The following is a 15,857-nucleotide window of genomic DNA, read 5'->3' as shown; positions in this document are numbered from 1 at the left end:
TTCCAGAAGGCTGTTGTTTTAACCTTGAGTAAAACATTCTTAGAACAAATCCCAGGAACTGGAGAACACTCATACACTCTGTAACACAGTTCTTCCAAAGGCCATCTGTAAGCCCCAAATGGCCTTTCTTCAGGCAGGACTTTGTTAATGTGTCTTTATAAATATGAGGAACTTTGCAATTGCACATGACAGGGATTTCACTCTGGGTGGATTCACGGAAGAAGAGGTTCACTGCCCTCAAGGGAAATAACAGTGAAAGTAGGTCATTTTGATGCTGATCTCCTTAGCAAACTCCTGTAAGACTACAAGTTAAAAAAAACTCCAATCACAGCTAGCTTTGGTATATACAACTTGACAGTTTACCAAGCACTTTCACTTGTGGATCTCATTTTTTCCTTGAAAAATAAACCCCATGAGATAGAAATTATTATTATTATGACATATATTTTCCATTATGCATGTTAGAAATTTGAGGCCTAGAGATGTTTAATGATTTGCTCAGAGTCATCTGATGAGAGACAGAGAGGAGAGATGCAGAGGAGGGAGGGAGAGAGAGGGAAGGAAGAAAGAGAGGAGGGAGAAGAACCAAAGTTCTCTGATTCTGAATTCCATGATCTTTTTTGCTAAGCCGTGGGGCCTGTTATAAACAAATGGTCCAACTTTCTCTTTGTTTCACCCAGGCAAGATTGGACAAGGTGAAACTGTCTTTGATGTGCCAGCCTCATAGCCCTATTCTCTTTCAGTGTCCTTACCCTTGCCAAACTCTGCTCTCCAGAAGGACTCTGACTTTGGCTTTACTTACTAATGAGAGTCTGTACTCATTCAGTTAATAACATGTACCACAAATGTGAAAGGGTGCCCAAGGAACTTAATTATCCACCTGTGTTGGTGTTACAGGGCAATGTCACAAGAAAGCAATCAGACATGGAGGTCAGTCAGTGTCCAATTATTTTTCTAATACATTAAATATATACAAGAAATATTTATGAAGAATATAGAGTAGTGGTTAAAAGCTTGGTCTCTGGAACTACACTGTCTGGGTTCATATTCCATTGTCTAATCTTAGAGAAGTTACTTAACTTCTCTCTGCCTCAGTTTCCTCACCCATGTAATGAGAATAATAATGGTATCTATATAATGGGTTGTAGTCTTAATGAATAAATGTAAAATGCTTAAGACAGTCCATGGTATAATATAAGTGCTAGATAAATGTTGGCTATTGTTTGTTGAATATGAGACAACAAATATTTATTTAATGAGTGGATTTTTTTTTTGAGTGCCTATTATATTGTAGGCTTAGCATGAAATGCCAAGGGTATAATGGTAAATTCTATGGACATAGTTTTTGCTTACTGAAAGCCTATATTCTAGTAGGAAAAGACAAATAATTATACAAAAACTTATTTAATTACAATTGGAGAAGGAGCTGCTACTAATTTTAGAGTGTCCTAAGAATTTATAACAGGGATAACAGAGGACTCAAAAGTCTAAGAAGTGGGATGTGATAAAAAGGTCAGGGAAGGCCTAACTTGGAAAGTTATGAGATTTGGTGGAATGAGAATTAGGTGCAAAGAGGGAGGAAAGCATACCAGACAGGAAGAACATCAGGGTGCATTCCATGGACTAAGATCTGTCCATGTGTCAGGAACACACTGAGAGAAAAAGACTGGTGTGAGAAGTTCAGATCAGGCCCTACACAGCTATGGAAGGCCATGGAGAGAAGCTTGGAGTGGCCTAGCCAAATCTGCATTTAAAAAAGATCACGCTCCCTGGTGGTCCAGTGGCTAAGACTCCGTGCTCCCAATGCAGGGGGCCTGGGTTCCATCCCTGGTCAGGGAAATAGATCCCACATGCCAACTAAAGACCCCGCACGCCGCAACTAAAAATCCTGCATGCTGCAACGAAGATCGCACGTGCTGCAACTAAGACCCAGGGCAGCCAAATAAATGAATAGATAAATAAATATTAATAAATAAATAAAAATCTTAAAAAAATAAAGATCACTCTCCATGCAATCTAGAGAATGAACTTGAAGGTGGGAATGGCTGCAAGGAGGCTAGCTAAATAGTATTTAAAAACTCGGGATATGGAGGAAGACAGATAAGTTTGATTTCTGGCTCTGTCATTTATTTTATTAGCAGTGCAAACTTGGGCAAGTTACTTAATTTTCTCTAAGTCTTAATTTCCTCATTTCTAAAATTAGGGGATATATATCTTTCCGGTGGGGTTGTTAGGAGAATTAAGTGAAGTAATCCACATAAAAGTACTTAGCCCAGTACCCAGCACCTAGTAAGTATTCATGCCAGTTGCTAGCAACATTACTTATTTTATTGCTTTAACCTATGCAGGAAGTAGTGATGGCTAGAATTACATTGTAGCAATGCGGATGGAGAGAGGTAAATGCATTTGAGATATTTATGAGTTGAAACCTTATCGTCCCTAGGACAGTGGTATTTGGTTGGTGACCAAAACTCTCAGTCATCTCAGCTTTTCAGGTCAGAATGTGATTTCTGTCAGTGTGCTTTAACTTCATTCCACTTACAGTACTAGTCCAGCTCATAAGAGTGCAATGAGAAATCAGAGACCAATGAATTAATTTACAAGAGCAATAATTTATGGTAAGATTTTCATGTCATCTAGTCATTACACGTTCCTCAACATGGGAGACCAAATTCTTATCATAAGATTGCTTGGCAAGCATCAAATCAGAGCAGGGGACTTAGTTGGATGGTTTTAATCTGCTTTACTCAAGCCTGATACACTTAGCTCAAGTGTTTCCATTGGCCTGAAATGCCCTTCCCGACTTTGTTCACCTGGCTAACTCTTATCTTTTAGGATTCAGCCTAGAGTTATCTCCTTACAAAGCTTTCCAAATATTCTGAGGTTGGATTAAGCTCCCTTCCTCTCAGCTCCCACAACAACTGTGTTCAGGCCTCTTATTTCCAACTGACCATGTCACTGGAATTCTTTCTCTTCGTTTATTTTACCCATGACTTCTTGAGAGCAAGGAACATATCTTTTTGGCTGGTCTTTAATGTAGCATAGTATCTAGTTACCTAGTAGAAGCTCAAAAAAATATTCTTTCAACTGCTGACTTGCCCAGCATATCAGTAGATGGGATATCCACTACCCAAAGGATGGCATCTTGGTGGCTACTGAACAGTATTGGAGAAGCAACATCAGGAATTCCTGTTCTTGGTTCTTTTTTTACTAGTCTCCAAATAAACCACCTTCTTTTTGCTGACTTATTCAATGTTACCACAATTAATAAGCTCTCTATTTCTTTTGCATTCATGTATTGATTAGATTTCTAGCTGGCTCTTTTTTTTTTTTTTTTTTTTTTTTTTTTTTTGCAGTACGCGGGTCTCTCACTGTTGTGGCCTCTCCCATTGTGGAGCACAGGCTCCGGATGCGAGGCCCAGTGGCCATGGCTCACGGGCCCAGCCGCTCCACGGCATGTGGGATCTTCCCGGACCGGGGCACGAACCCGTGTCCCCTGCATCAGCAGGCGGACTCTCAACCACTGTGCCACCAGGGAAGCCCTCTAGCTGGCTTATTTTAACATAGGGGATATTCTGTCTCCAAAGGGGACTTTTGCAAAATCACACACAGACTTTGTTATTTAACTCTCACAGAATAGCTGCAGGTGTCTGTGCACTAAGCAATACTAGAATTCCAAATTGATTTTGACAGTTGTCATACAAAAGATACAAGTAAAGTTCAGAGGCAGCACAGACAGATCTTAAAGACATGGGGGAAAGGGCGATAGGAGAGACTTGGAGGCCACGTAAAGAAGAATGGGTGGAATTTTGAGAGATGGAAAAACTGAGGTAAGGCAATGAGCAGCATGAATAAAGGTATGAAATTAGAAACACGCCACACCATTCAGTCCTGTTTGGGAGAATAAGCAAAATAGTCCTATTTGATTAGAACACTGGGTGTCAGCAAGGGTGCAGATTGGAATACATTTGCAAAAGTAGCATAGTCAGGGCCCGATACTGGAGACTGTTTTATGCTAGACCAAGGAATCTGACTTTATTTGGCAGACAGTGGGGAGCCATTGAAAACTGTTCAACAGAAGGATGGCACACACAGCGGTTTATAAATATCTTAATATTGTTATACAGTTGTTTAATGTTTTGCAGTTACAGATCTCTTTCATATGTATAATCTTTTAAAATCCTCATCGTGCCTTGTGAGAAATGTTTTATTGTCTCTATTTTATACAGGAAGAGACTGAAGTTTAGGGAGTTTAAGCATCTCACCCCAAATCCCATAACTGATAAATGCAGAACCCGGAGACCTGAGACTGGGCTTTCTGCCTCAAGTTCCATGCTCTTGCTATTACAGTGAAGCCTATAAGATGAATAATTGATCTGATAGATGTAAGTTGTAAGGATAATAGAATGGAGTAGAAAATAAGCACCTGGTAAATTATTATTTTCGGGAATTATTATTTGCAGAAAAAGTTAGCTGCTAAGAAGTAATGAGGTCCCAAACTGAGTGGGATCAGGGGGGATTGAAGGGTTATTTATACCTTAAATTTCTCTTTACTTGTAGAGTGAAAGTTGTCAAAGGAATTTCAAGAATCAATGGAGAGCAGAAGAAAAGGTGTTTGCCGTTGGGAATGAACATGGTAAGTGGGGAGAAGAGGGGTAGAAATTTCCTGTCACTCAAAACGTTATGGGCTGAAATCTCTTTCATTTACCTACAGGAAAGTGCCTCTACCTAGTGCTCTCCTGCGTGATGTCTCTGATCACACAGGACTTAGGGTACTTCACCATGTGAGAACGTCATTGCATTTGACAGTCAAGAGTTTGCCAAGGGCTTCCCTGGTGGCACAGTGGTTGAGAGTCTGCCTGCCGATGCAGGGGATACGGGTTCGTGCCCTGGTCCGGGAAGATCCCACATGCTGCGGAGCGGCTGGGCCTGTGAGCCATGGCCACTGAGCCTGCGCATCCAGAGCTTGTGCTCCGCAACGGGAGAGGCCACAACAGTGAGAGGCCCGCGTACCACAAAAAAAAAAAAAAAAAAGAGTTTGCCAAGAGCCAGAAGTACTACATACAGTCTTTTCCAGTTGACAAAGCATTTTCAACTGTGCTCATTTTCTTCTACAAACAAAGCCATGAACCTTCTCTCCATTTTTATAAATGAGATCATTGAGGCTCGTCAAGGTAAGGGGACTTTCTTTAGAATCTGGAATTTCTGCATTGTCCAGTATGATAGTTATTAATCATGTGTGGCTATTGAGCAGTTAAAATGTGGTTTGAGATGTGCTGCAGGTGTAACATACACACTGGATTTCACAGATTTTATATAGACAAATGATGTAAAATATCTCTGAAAAGTTTTACATTTGACATGTTGAAATTATAATATTTTGGATATAGTGAACTGAGTAAAATACATTATTAAAACAAATCGCACCTGTTTCTTTTTATGTGTTTACTAGAAAATTTTAAATTTCCTATGGGTTTTGCATTACATGACAATTGGACAACACTGTTCTAGACCATAAAGCTATTGCTATTGATGTGAATACTCCAAAGCCAACATTCATTCCCCCCACACACTCACTTTAGAAGAGGTGGTAATAAGGATAGTAATTGGAGTTATTATTTATCCATTACCGAAGTTTCTAAGCACTTTACATGCATGAACTAATTTAATCTTCATCAAAATTTCATGACCTGAGTATTATTTTATATATAGTAGATCATTTTATTTTGCAGATGAGAAACAGAGAAATACAGGAGCTCTCTGAGAGCCACAGATTTAGTGGCGTCAGAATTCAGACTTAGCCAGTCTGCCTCCAGTGCCATTAGGAAGGCTTTAGTGGCTGCCTCTGTTGGGTTAAGTCCCAAGGAGACATTTGGATTGATTTCACTTTATTGTTGACCTACTATAACTCAGGCAGCATGTGAGAGACTTTAGATATTATCTCATTTAATCTTTGCAACAACTCCATTAAGTAGTTATTATTCCTATTTTATAGGTGAGTAAACTGAGGCTTGGAGTGATTGCACAACCTGCCCAAAGTCACACTAGGTACATGGTGGAACTCAGTTTATAATCCGGCCTGAATCTAAAGTTGATACTCCATCACTATGCTGGTCTGTGAAAGAGCTACACCTGAATCTCCTGGGGGTGCTTCCCAGGCAAGCCCCAAGGTACTGAAGCAGTCTCTCTGGAGTGGGCTCTGGGAGTTTGTTCTTCTTAGAATTGCTTTGGGTGACCCTCATCCTCAGCCAAAAGTCTGGCGATAACCACCCTCTCTGAGTCTTTCATTTTCCTGGGAGTCCCACCTCTTCAGTCTCTCCTGGGAGCTGATGAAAAATTGAAAAAAAAAAAGGAAAAGGAAAGAAACAAACAAAAACAGTATTTCCCTTAGGCAGCTTCAGTGGGGCTGACCATTCATTTCAGCAGTGTCCCTGCTTCTTTCAAATCTTATCATCATCTGCCCTAAAATGTGGGCTGAAATGCTTTAATTAAGCAGAGATAATCATAGGCTTCAGAGATAAAACAGCCAGTCCTCCTGAAGACATCCTTAGAAACATCTAAGCAGTCCAGGGCTGTGTCTGAGATGAGAGAGGCAGGGATTTAGGGAGTGTAGAGGTGGGATGGGAGGAAGGAACGTAGCGGTAGACCCACAGGCTCTCAAGGTGATTTATGGGGTCCTGGATGATTCACTAAGAACCACTGGATGTGAATTAAGGCACAGAATGAATAAAACCTAGTGACTCTTGGGTGTGGGGTTGTGTGTGTGTGTGTGTGTGTGTGTCCCCACGTGCACGAGCGTGCACTCACGTGCACATGTGGTAGGAAGGTTATGTTTTTGGCAGCCTTGTTTGCACATAGGCAAGCAATTGCTTTATGTGACAGATTCAGAACTTCTGACTAGCACACAAATATAAAATTAGGTCCTAGGTTTCATGGCAACCCAACTCAACACAGTAGCAAACAAGAATTGTTTGAGAATCTGAGAAAGAAGCCAACATTGTGTATGTCACAGCTAGCTTGCCTTCCTTTGACCAATTTCTCCTAATTTAGCAGTACTTCCGTTCCTGCCCTAATTTCCCCTGGTTTGTAAACTACGTCATTTAACTGAACTCAGCTCCAGACTTTAGAAAAACAAAATTTTGTATTTCAGCAATGGTTTTCTTGGTATTTCTGCCTCTGAAGAATTTTACTTGATTCTGATTTTTCCTTTTCACCCTTGAAAGATCGTAGCTATCAGTTGTGTTTCCCTGTTTCTCCTTTTCTAATGGAGTGTCTAACGCAGTATAATGCAGTGTCTGTTAAATGTGATTAAAGATTTCAGTGTTTGGTAAAAACCAATATTTACCAGGGAAATCCCGCCAACATAAATGTGCAGGCGAGGTAGAAAATATTGGCTCAATCTCCCCTGAACACACACATACAAACAAGAACTGTAAATGTTTTGCATGTCACTTCTGACATTTCTGGCCTCTTTTTTGCCAGTTTCACATATGTATCCATTTAACACAGATTCCGAACAGTCTTAAACTGGAATAATCTAGATAATAGACTCCAATAGTCATTTTTAAAGTTGTTTTCTTATTAGCTGAGGTTTGTTGTTGCTTGTTTTGTTTCTGCTCTGGTGGTTCTTCTAGCATTTATCACACACTGTCACGTAATTTGTTTAAGAGGTTGCCTTGAATTATGAGAGTTAATATTATTTGAAATAGTAAACAAGGGAATACTGATCTTTTCCAAAGCAGATTATACTACAAAACTTACTTGCAGAAACATCAACAGACATCTTGAGATTAAGTCAGTCTTGTTTGAGTGATTGCTTTAATTTAGCAAACATTTACTGAATTGAATTTATTCACTAATTGAATTTATTGAATGAATGAAATACTGCTACACTTTGAATGAATTTCAAATAGTTGTAGTTTGGATTCGAAATTATTTCTCTGAAACTGAATAGCCTGGGCAGCCAGCAGACAGAAGGCCCCAGCTGACACCTGGCAGCCACAGCCTCAGGAGGAAGACTGGAGAGGGAGGAGACTGAGTGAGTTTCACGTGGCCAAAGCTCAGGACCAATCCCTCAGTAAAAACTTTAAACTGCAGTTCCTATACCACACTTCCTCTTAGTACAGAAGGCTGGGTCTGAGACGAGGGAGAGGGAATGACTCATCTACAAAAGAGGCCACTGAGATTGCTAATGGCAAACCCTGAACAGTGCCTGGTAAACAGCAAGCACTTAATAAATACTTACCTTATAAACAAGTAAAATGAAACCCAATAACCTGCTATAACTTATGGGTTCAGTGTGGAATGTTCTGATCAAGATTTAGGAGCAAGAACAATTTCTATGTCTAGTCGTCATGATAAAATACCTTTGGTTACTTTCTCTGACTCCAAATGCTCAAATGCTTATGCATCAAAAACTGAAGGACCATGGGAAGGATGGATAAGGATAATGTTAGTCAAAGCAACCATTAATTGAGAGTCTGCCTGAACAAAATCTCTCTAATCTTCGAGACAACCTCGTGAGGTAGGCTGCATTATCATTAACGTATAGATGACAGAACAGGTGGGAAAGGAAATGGTAAATGAGGCTGGAAAGGTGGCCTAGGTGTCTGGGCTCAATAGCAGCCCCCAGTCTGGGATACAAAAGAAGCAAAAGACAAGTCATTGCTGTCCTCTACTCTAGGAATGTGTGATCCGAGAGGGGAGCAGGAATGCTCAGGCACAGAAGGCAAACAGCAAGGGCACACTGTGGGCTGTGGGCTGGATTATCCAAGGACTGGGGGCAGCAAAGGCATGCTTGTGCTTTGAACAGAGCAGGTGCTTATTAATACATGCTTGTGGAAGTACACTGAACTTAATTGAATTAAGAACCAAATAACGGTAATCTAGGTGGAAAAACATGGAATCCAAAATGAAATGCAAAGCAGCAGGGAGATAAGTCTTACTGAACAGAGACTGTTGAAGAAAAGTGGTTAGAGAGTCAGAGCAGGGCCAGATTGTGAAGTGCAGGAGTCTGGACTTGATGTACGTCCGAGTAGCAAGGAGCTACTGGAGGTTCTGGTCGAGGGGTGAGGCATGAGGAAAGAGGGAATTTAGGACAATGCAACCAACAGGAGTGTGTAAGATGCCTCTCAATGGGAAACCGCTAGAGTTAGGGGTCCCAGGAAGACCCAACTGTGGGGATCTAAGCTGAAAACAATGCAGGCTAGAATGGGTGGTGACAATAGGATGAAAGAGAGAAGTTCTAAATAAGGTCTGGAAGGAAACAAATATATACCAATTCATGACAGGGCAAAAAATATACCATTCTCCGTAAGAGATGACCAGGGAGAGGAAGGTGTGCAAAACTGTCACCACAGTTTCTAGCCTTGGAGTGGACAGAGCAGGACCACTGACAGATATGAAGGAATTGGGGGAGGAGGGGGAAACAATAATTTGGACTCCCTGGAGTTTGGTGTGATTCCCATATGGTTACAAGGACTTGGGGTGGGTCTCTAGTAAGTGGACTGAGCTCCAGGCATGGATTGCTGCTGAGGATTATGAGCTGGGGATCGTGAGCACACACTGCCTGGCCATGACTCTCCAGGGCATGTGTTTACCTTCTAATTGGTTCCTAGAGAAAGGTCAATAACAAATACAAGATCCCACCCACGGCCCACACATTATCTCACCAACTTGAGTGATTTCCAGCTCTGCAGGGCACAAGCCCAATGCAAGAGATTTCTCTCTTCTCAGCATCTGCAAGGTACAAGGCCAAATCCTCTGTGGAAAGGACCCCTAAAGCTGGAAGCGGCCCAAGAGACCAATCATATTTAAACCAACTGCTTGGTTCATAGGTGATAAGACTGAGGCCAGGAGAAAGGAATGGACATCTCTAAGATCATACAGCCATTCCCTCCGTGAAACAGCAGGAACCAGTTTTGAATTTTTACAGAACGTGTTGTTGCCACTTCACTGTGCCTCAACTCTGACTGGCAACATTTAAAGTACCATTCAATTAAACTAGTATTTGTGGACACATAATAGGTGTCAGTCTCCCTGCTAGACACAGAGGATACCAGAAGGGTAAATAGAGCAATCACTGCCGTTGAGGCACTCACAGTCCAGAAAAGACTGTTTGAGAATAGGAGTAATTGCTTTTCCTTGGGTAGGAGTGATAGGGAAGGCTTCCTGGAGGAAGTTATGCCTTGGCAGGGTTTTAAAGGATGAGTAGGAGTTTTCTCAGCAAGAAATAGGAAAAGAAGGTAAAAGTATAAGGGAACAGTGTGTATCAAAGTAAAGAGGTGATACAGTATAATGCTTGGTGTTACTATTAAGGGTTTAGTAGTTTCATGGCAATTGAAGGTAGAGAAAAAACAGCAGGAGAGGCAGACAGAGCACTGTTAGGAATTTTAAAAGTATGTGTGTTGGGGGTGGGGGAGTGAAAAACATGAGGAAGACATCCACAAAGTCCCTAAGTGATATTCCTTAGAGTTATAGTTATAATCAGAAATATATAGAGAGTTAGAGAGCAAAAGTCAGTAAACATTTTTAAAAAGACCAGATAGTAATTATTCTAGGCTTGTGAGCCACATGGTCTGAGTTGCAAATATTCAACTCTGCCATTTAAGCATGAAAACAGTCACAGATAATACAGAAACAAATGCAAGTGACTGTGTTCCAATGAACCTTTATTTTCAAAAAGTGTACGGCCCAAGGGCCATGTTTACCAATCACTACTACAGAGACATCCTGAGATCCTGACATCACTCTCAATACCTGTGGTAGACAGGACAAAGGCTTCCCAAAGAGGTCTACATCCTAATCCTTGCAACCTGTGAATATATTATGCTACTTGGCCAAGGAGGAATAAGGTAGTAGATGGGAATATGGCTGCTAATGAGCTAATCTTAAAATAAAAATATTATTTTAGATGATCTAGGTGGGCCCTATGTACAAGGGTCCTTAAATGTGGAAGTGGAAGACAGATGAGTCAGTGTCCAAGTGACGGAATGTGAGAAATATTCAATGGACTATTGCTGCCTTTGAATGTGGAAGATGGCCTGGAGCCAAGGAAGGCAGGCAGCCTCTAGAAGCTGGAAAATGCAAGAAAATGGATTTTCCCCTAGAGACTCCAGAAGGGAACACAGCCTTGCCAAAACCTTGATCTGTGTTGTTTTAAGCCACAAAGTTTGTGGAATTCCGTACAAGGGCCATAGATAACTAATACAATGCTCACGTGAGCTAAACCTTCTAAACACCATGGCGAACTCTCCAGCCTCCAGAGTAAAGAACTCAGGTTTAACATCCATTTAAGTGCCTCATTTAAATCCAAAGGGTAGGTTAAAAAATCTGGATTTGGATGTGGAGAAATTAGGCCATGCTTCAGGGAGTGTCTAGAATCAGGAGCTGCTTTTACACTGAACAGGCTCTACAGGTCCCTGATGGAGCCGAGGAGGCACTGAAACAAACTTTCCCATGATGTGTGTTTCTCAGGGGGCTCCCAGACCTATACACTTGGGGATTTAGAGAACTGTGTGTGTGAGGGTGCAGGTGAAAGTCCCAGAGCAGGTCCCGTAGGCAGGCTCAGAGTGGGGAAGTGGGCCGTCAGACATCAGCGCCTGACTTTCTCTTCAGGCCGCAGCAGGCTACCCTCTGCTCTCTGCTGTGCCACTGTAACATTTACATCACAGGGAATACACTTAGCTGCCCTAACATGTGTGTTACGAGGGAAATGAGAACGTGAAGCTGGTGGCATTTGACAAAGGAGGCAGCATTGCAAAGACGAGCTTGGGCAGTCCTGGCAGGCACATGCTGTTAGGGGTCATTTCAGAGACAGCCACCGCCGCTGGGCACTCACAGAGGTAGGTCGGTTGAGGTCAAGGGCCTCTGCCCAAGAGTCCTCTCAAACTACCTTCCGTGGCCAGAGGCGGAGGCCATGGGTTCCAACCTCCCTTCCACACTGTAAACATCCTGAAAGCAAAGACTTCCTCACAGCAGCTAACGCAGTGCCTTCCACTCCAGAGCCAGGCGTCACTGCCCAGTGGCTAACTGATTATTAGTAAAATCGAGGAGACAGTGAAGGCAGATCTTGTCATAACAATAACAGTCCTCACAATAAATTTGGAAAGTACATTTCAATGTACAAAATATCCTCACATACACTGTCTCAAATGATCCTCCTAAGGCTTCTAGGAAGGCAATATTAGCAAACCCATTTTGCTGAGAAGGAGAATGAGTTTCATAGGCATTAAGTGACTAGATTAACACTCCACAGCTCGCAACTGGAAGAGCTGGGCCTGAACCCAGGTCTTTGGTGTCTTAGATTGGGAGTTCATCTGCATCTTACAACTTCTCCTCCTTTCCTACCTTCTCTTCGTCCCTCCCTTCTGGAAACACTGAGTATCTACTATGTACCAGACAACACTGTTCAAGGTCCCACAGATATAAAGTTAACTAAGAAGGTTCTGGACCTGAGGAAGATCATAGTTTGGCAGGGGAGCCAGACATGTCAATGTGCAAACTATCATACAACCTAAGACTAAGACATTTACTGAGTACTCGATGTGCTGTGCACTGTACGACTAACGTTCAACATCTTATGATGTAGGTGTCATCTTCCCCACTTTACAGGTAAGGAAATGTAGCTTTAGAGTCATTAAGTATCTCGTAAGTTGCAGCCAGGATCCCCATTCTCTCCTGATTCTTCATCTCACACTCTCAGCCACTCTACGGTGCTATGTCACCATAAGCACTAGCACAGAGCTCTACACCGGGGCAGTGAAAGAGCAGGGAAAAGATGGGTTGACCGTCCAGCAGAATTAGAGAAGCAGAATAAAAGATGGGTTGACCACCCCTAGAAAGTGGGACATGTGCATATAATGCAGCAGAGAGGAATGAACCAGGTCATTTAAAGATGATCTTTAAGTTTGACCCCTGATTCTAAAAACTGAACATGAGAAGAGAGTATCCCACAAATCTGATGCCATTTAAAAATATTTTTCTGAGTAACTATTAGGTGCAAAGCATTGCCCAGGGGATTCCACGAGGAATCAGATTCAGGCCCAACTCTTAAGGAGATAATCCTGTATTTGCACTGAGAGAGTAGAGGTGAAGCCATCCTCTAAGGTCACTGTGGGGTAGAAGGAAAAGTTCTGAACTGGGAGCTGGGAGATCTGGACTCCAGTCCCAGTTTTACCACCAGTTCACCCAGCAAGCCCCTCAGCCTCTCAGTTCCATTTCTGCAGCTTTGAAATCCAGTGTTGGAACAGATAATGTCTAGAGCTAAAAGCTCTGATATTTTATTATTCTGTTTCGTTAAGGAAGTAGAGGAAAAGAGCTTACCTGTCACAACGGACTGGAAAGGGAGAGAGTAGTTCACCTCATCAGAAGCCATCCCACAGGAGGTGCCTTTGGCACCCCAATCCTGCAGGTGCCCAGCAGCCATATGGTGTGAGCTGCCAGAGTCTCCACCTGTTTTCCACTCTCAGACTTGCAAGGGATCCCCTAAATCATGAAACCATTGACTGGTACCCCCAAGAGGTCAGTGTTTTTCAGATGCCTTGCACATCCACAGCACTAAGTGGCTACTTGAAGCTATTATACCATTATTATCATTGTTGTTATAGAATTACAGTAATTAACACTATTTACTGGGCGCATTCTATTCACAAGGTGCCATGAGGGGTGCTTTGCTGACAATTACCTCCTCCACTTGCCATATGTAAGCAGTGTAACTGTCTCTACTCTAGAGATGAATCTGTGGCTGGAGAAGGTTAAATAACCCGCCTGAAGCCACACAGCCACCAGTCTGGGGCAGAGCCTGTACTCCCACCCAGGACCCTCATCCTAACCCTCATCCTAACCCTAACCGTAACCCTAACTTCATCCTCCTGCTCAATTTTGCTACAATTGGAGATGCTTCCAATCCGGGTATCCTTCCTTCACTTTAACCTGCCATGAGCAACTGAAAAGGAGGTAAAATGGCCGATACGAATCATACCATAATCTTACCTTCCAGTTTGCAAAGTGCTTTCTCATAAATCCATCATCTGATTCTCATGTCAGCCAGAGAGCGAGATGGAGTATTATTTCTATTTTATAGAAGAAGAAACTGAGTATCAAGGGAAGTGAGTAACCTGGAGGTTTCTTAAACCCTCTTGCCATGCTAATCATGTACTCATCTAAATTTCTGACCACTCTGCGACATTAATTTTCAGAACATTGTGTCATGTGTCTTAAAATGTATCCGGTTATTTATATTTGCATTGCAGCATGTCTAACATAGGGCCTTCCCAAAAAGATATTACCAAATGGCACCTGGTGTTTCCTTAAATCTTCTTCTAGGACTCAGTGTAAGTGATTCCCAAATAACTAAGAATAGTTCAGTGAATGCTAAAGTTCCAAACCCTCACAATAATACAATTTTTTTTTCTTTCAAAATGCCAGTACATTCATTGAACCCCATCCTCTTTACTGAGTTGACAGTGTTTATGTAAACTTCACAGAACATTTTGAACCTTCTTTTCTGAGTGTAAGGCTGTATGTAGTGCTATGAAGTAGATCATGAAGAACTTTCTTATACATTTTCTACAAACTGTGTCTAAATGCAATTTTAACATAGCTTTGTATACATCAGAAACATATCCATCAAGTCTTCCCAACTATATACCCAAAGAAAGCACATAGAAAAGAAATTTAAATAATCTTTTGTTTCTCTGTCTCACATAATCAGACTCTCTTACCACTGGAGAATGTAGTATTTGCAAGGTTGTGTGGTGGTTAAATCAATCAGAGCAATTGCCACATGAAACAACAGGGATGAATCTCATAAACTTAAATGTCGAGCAAAAGAAATCAAATATTAAAAAGCACATAAAAATATGATTCAATTTATATAAAGTTCAGAAGAGGCAGAAATGAATCTATGATGTTAGAGGTCAAGAGAGTGGTTACCTTGAGGGGGATTGTGGCTGGGAGGGGACCTGAGGGGGGCTTTCATGGGGCTGGCAATGATGTATTTCTTGTTTCAGGTTCTGACTACGTGGTTGTGTTCGTTTTATAAAAATTCACTGACTTCTACACTTGTGATTTGTGTACTTTTCTCTCTGCACGTTATATTTCAATAAAATGTTTCGGGAAAAAAATCAATTAACTCTAGCTTCTTGGGCCTTGACATCTGTAACTAGTATCTTGTCACTTGTATTTCCCTTTGGAGCGTCTCAGTGGGAAGTATTCCACCTTTAACTCTGAAATACCTCTACTAAGCTCAACCTTCTTACCTGCCTAATTTTGTAATTTTTTCATGGCTACTGGAGGGCAGAGCCAACGTAGTTTAAAGAAGAAAAGGTTCTACCATTTACAGGTGTGAGTCCTTAAGCAATTGCTTGTTCAATGTGACTTTGAGGGTCTCTACCTGTGTAACTGGGGTCATAATGGCTGCTTCGTAAGGTTATGATTGCTCGTCATGAGGATTGCATGAAACAATGTGTGCAAATGCCATCAGAAATCCTAGCATAAAGGTACTCTTGGAAATCTGACTTTTGCCCTTAACTCCCCCCACATTGCCCATTCTGCTTGGATCTTCATCTAACATGAATCCCATCAACACTAGTATATAAAACAATAATATTCCCCACTACCTGGGAATTCCTGGGAAACCCCCATTGTCCATATTTTCTCTTCTGCTGCCATAGTTGAAAAGCATCAATACTAGGTTAATTACATCTACCACAAATGCCCGAGTCTAACCTCAGCAGGGCTCTTAGTGCAGTTTTATCATCTCGCTACTGATTCCTCATAAGTGTATATGAAAACATTCCCACTGCTCACAAATTCCCATTTCCATGTCTATCCTCTCACTTTTACCAAAGATCCAA

This window comes from Mesoplodon mirus, assembly GCF_964341445.2.
Source record: "Mesoplodon mirus genome assembly, chromosome: 3".
Lineage (NCBI taxonomy): Eukaryota > Metazoa > Chordata > Mammalia > Artiodactyla > Ziphiidae > Mesoplodon > Mesoplodon mirus.
Note: the sequence above shows the minus strand (reverse complement) of the source record.